Here is a 5,093-nt window from a genome sequence, read left to right as displayed (position 1 = left end):
CTGAGTCAGAGAATCACAAACAGTGTGGAACAAAACATGGTCACAAATCCTTGGAATATGCTCTTGCAAGGACACAGGGAAAATAAAAACCTTGATTCAACGTTAGAGGACTAGAAAACAGCCCAGTCTTGGGAAGAAAATGCTCTTGGACTAAAACCCATCACCAAAGCTCTAAATTTCATAATTTATGGCTTCGGGGGTGGATTAAAATCCCTCTTAGAAAAAAGGACAACACTGACAGGTCTGAAGTAAACTCAGATGCTGTCTGTGTACTGAGCATGTTGTATAACACAGAAAGCTAACACAGCAGTAGAGTGAGGTGATTTGTGCCAAACCCTTTTCTGGATAATCATAAAATAAATTGGTCATGTGACCACACATTTTTGAAGATTCGGTCATTTCACTCATCATGCAAAAAAGAAAGCCTCATTGCATTACAGGCAAGCTCAAAAAACTACTTTTGCCTTTCAAAGTACATTTTTTATTATCAGTGTTTTTTACTGCTGCGTAAGAGAACAGTTATTGCTTAGTTTGAAAACATGTCACAAAAGGTTTTAGGGCTTTACTAAGCTACACCATGAGTCTATAGAGCTAGCTAGCATTATATAATACAAGCTCAAAACTGCTGGGTAATGTATTTGATCAAAAATGGTGGGGTTGGGGTGATTTCTGCCAAAGGGCCTACGTTAAACCTATTATTTTATTGTAATTGTACAGTGCATTCTTACATTTTTAATTTTAGATAAAATATAGAAATAGAGCATCATGCCACAGAGTTACAAGTGGAAGACAGGCAGGGCTTCAGGTTCGATATGACATTAAGCAATGAAAGATGTGGAGAAGGGGAGTGCGGTTTGTCTGGTGGAGAGGCAGATAAACATGTATGCAGAATGACATTCAAATGTTACATGAAGAAGAAAAAGATAGCAGGAAAAGAAATAAGGTAAGGATATAAAAGTACTGGACTTGCCAATCATGTATTTCATGAATATATTGAGCTGGCAGAACATATAAAAGGAAAGGCTGTGTGAACTGGCTTTTCAGTATATGCAAAGAAAAGACATCCCTGGCAGCTGGATCAAAGAGGAAAAAGCAGGTTGGGTTAAGTGTGCATTTATTCAGAAAAGGTAAGATAAAGATGCTGGGAACTTTGTCATTGTTAACTTTGCAGGCAAAACCAAATCCTACAACTACGTTGGACTAGTTGAGAAGGTTGATGTTGCCGACATCAGGGCAAAGTTTCTTAGGTGAAATAGTAGACAATCTGTGGAACGAAAGCCCATCGTCACTTTCAACGAAAATGATGAAGACCCCAGATTAGGACTTCATGCATATTCCATTTTGTTCTCAAGATGTGTTTAAGTGGCGTTAGGCCTTGTTTAAAAAAAGACTAACCTTTGAGGTGGCTCTTGAGGCACAATAAGGTTTTAGAAAATTGGGTTTTGATGTTTTAATATAACTTTAAATAAATCTCAAAGTAGCAGTTTGTACTAAATTTGTCCAGCCTTTATATGGCATTACAGTTTCTGGGATCAAAATATTTTTTTACTACAATAATCAATGGGAAAACTTACCCCAATGCATTTTCTCCAAAGGCACAACGAGACCACTTTAGCTATATTTCTTAAACGCTAGTAATCATTGTTCCCATGGATGCAGCACGTCCTGAATATTGTGATATATTTTAGTTGGAAGAATTACAGTCATGGCCTTGCCTTCCTTAAAGTCACTTGTAAGCAAAAACTGGCACCAATTTCACTCCACAGGGAAACGTTTGATTCAGGTTTAAACCGCAATTTTTTAACGCAACAACTCAAGTTATTTGGCTCTTTAAGAGTTACTCTGTTGTCCAAAGGGGAAGAAGAAACCCAAAGCTGATGTAATTTAAGCCTCACCTACTTTTGCAGCTTGTCAGACAGCCCTTACACAAGGTTTTGCGACATCAACGCTCAATAAACTCGACCGTAACCGTCCGTAACACGCAGAAATGACCGTGACATCGGCACAAAAGTTTGTTATTTCCATAAAAGAGCATATTGTCTAAACGGTTAATAGAAAAACAATACTAGAGAACAATGTTTAGAAATGACATACTTCTTTAATATGAGTTAAGCCCATAACGATGAACTCTGGCCAGCCAAACTTGCTTGAAGTCACGTGATCAACAGAAGTAGCTGCCCAATGACAAAGCAGCATGAAGCCACCAGACCAATCACTTGGAGGCAAATGGGCGGGATGTGGAAGGTGTAGTTTGGTTGATTTATCACAGTAAACACTGTGGTCATGTGATCAATGACGCTACACCGAGTGTCCCATGTTTTTTTTTTTTTTTTTTTTTTTTTTTTAGGTTAAAAGGCCTGTCCTAAACCAGGTAGGAAGAGGTAGGTAGTAACTACTTACATTTACTCAGTTACATTTTCTTGAGTAACATATGTAGTTTTAGGAGCAGTTTTACTGCACTGTACTTTTTCCTTTTTTTCTTGAGTAATATTATTATTATAAAAGTAAGAGTAGCAACACAATATTACTACTCTTCACTCAAATTTATGGTTACTCTATCCACCGTGAGTAACTTATAAAGATATATATATATATATATATATATATATATATATATATATATATATATATATATATATATATATATATATATATATATATATATATATAAAGAACATATTTATTTTAGCCAAAGGTGCACCAGAGAGACACATACTTACATCTATTTTAAAGTGAGGCTTCTTATTATGAGCTTTGTTGTTTAAATGTTCTTTTTTATCTGCTGAGCTCTTTGAGCCATTTGAAGGTCAAGAGAAACAATCAGGAAACAGTATATATTGTTATAGGACATACTTTACACTGTTCTGACATGCTGTACACAATAAAATGCTGTTGAATAAAATTTAAAAAAAGTGTTTCTCCTGTCTGAATTTGTTATTTGGTAATATTTGTGTTTTATATATTTTTATTTTAGTCTTTAAAATACCAAAATTTGTACATATTGTTATATTTTTCCTGTCCAATTACATAACTTTTACATATTAAATAATTTGTTACTCAGTACTTGAGTAGCCTTATACTACCAAATACCTTTTTGCTCTTACACCAGCTTTGTTGATGTAACTCATTGATTGGCTGTAGTAATTTATTGACTGACTACTTTTTAATTTTACTGGAGTAAAAATATGTTGAAATAGTGCTTCTCTTACTTGAGTACAATTTTTTTTTCTACTCTACCTACCTCTGACTATAGGAGATTTATCTGAAGGGCAATAAATAGATCTTATTTTATTTTATCTCCTAAATCATCTGTTTAAACTCTGTTGATATCGTAGAATAACCAAACTAAAGTATTGTGTCGACATCTAAGCTGTAGATATACTGTATTCTGAAATAATGGTTACCATGGCACAAACACATATGACCCAACATGTTCTCTTTTCCACTCCTCTCCTCTTTATTGAAACTTTCCCTACAGTGTTTAGCTATATATTTAAATTATTCCTAAATAAATCATCTAACAAATTTAAATAACAACATTAAGTTGAGAATGCATCACAAAGACGAAAAACATGATATTGTAATGATTTAGACTCATTACTAGCCCAGGCTGAACATTAAACCCATCATAAATAAAGGCCACTTTTATTTCTAACTGGGGGGAAAAGAAAGCATGATTGCCATTAGTCTAATACATGTAGGTTTTGATTTCTGTTAACATATGAAGAACCAAAATTGACAAAAACAAATGCTACATTCATTTTTGTTTCAACAAACAATATTCTGTCTACTTAGAGCCTTAGAGACAAAATGCATTCTAAACCTAAAGATTATGAGAATATCTAAGTGACTTCACATAAAGCATAAACGAAAACATAAATCATTAATAATCCCTCTTTTTTGTTGGAAGTTTTTATATCAGTCAAAAATGTATGCGTTTAATAAAGGACAATTCAGTGTCAGAGATTCAGATGTACTCTACTCTAATGGATGAAATAAGACACAGATGTGTAAGATTAACCTTGCACATAAAAAAATAAATACAGTGAGTAAAGTTAGGAGTTTTAAAATGCCTTCATGCAACACTGCATTGATGCAGTAATTAGTGCAAAAGGAGGCTGAACCAAGTATTGAGTGCATAGAAATTAGCATACATTTTGGAAGCTTGACATTTCTGTTAAAAATATATTTTTTAAATCAGTTTATGTAATAGTGAATTTGGATTACATAATAATCAAAATTATAATAAATAAAGGCTTGAAAATATGAATCTGTATCATATATGAGTTTTGATTTCTCAAATTTACAACATTGTAATTTTTTTTCTGATGTACCTGTGTGTGCTTTTTCACATATTGTCATGTTACAACCACAAATCTCAATGTATTGTTTGGGATTTTCTGGAATTGAGAACAAAATTGGGCTAAGATTGTGAGGTGCAAAGAAAATAATGTGTCTTTCAATATTGTATATATTAAAATATCAAATCATACAGGCAGACTGGTCAAAATGTTTTCTATCTAAGGAAACCCAGCAAATGGAATTGAGTGTTTACAAGCAGCATTCACTCCTGAAAGAGTGTAGAGCCACATTGGACGGTTGTCTGCATTGTCATGGCTTTGCAGCAATCCCTCATACTGAGCATGCATGCAGTGGCGGTGGGGATGAAAACTCCCCTTTAACAAGGAAGAAACCTCCAGCAGAAGCAGGCTCAGTGTGAACAGTTATCTGCACCGACCGACTGGAAGTTTGAGAAGAAAGAGCAGAGACACAAAAAGAACACAGAGGCACTGATGCATGATCTATGTTAGAGGGTAACGGCAGATGATCTGTCCCCCAGGATGCCATCTCATCTAAACAGAACGCCAGGCCAGATGTAGCTATTATGAATAGAAGAAAGACAGAGAGAACATAACGTTAAAAGTTGAACTAACAACAAATTGGAGAATAGTGGTAGGAGAACTCAGCAGAGTGATAGAAATAGTATTTATGTCCTCCATCAGCCTCAGCTATAGCAGTTTAACTACCGAAATAGCTCACGATAACCTAAAGATCTGCCTCCCATTCTACTTTAAGAGACTCTAGAAACCAGC

Source organism: Fundulus heteroclitus, chromosome 9, assembly GCF_011125445.2.
Source record: "Fundulus heteroclitus isolate FHET01 chromosome 9, MU-UCD_Fhet_4.1, whole genome shotgun sequence".
Classification (NCBI taxonomy): Eukaryota; Metazoa; Chordata; class Actinopteri; order Cyprinodontiformes; family Fundulidae; genus Fundulus; species Fundulus heteroclitus.
Note: the sequence above shows the minus strand (reverse complement) of the source record.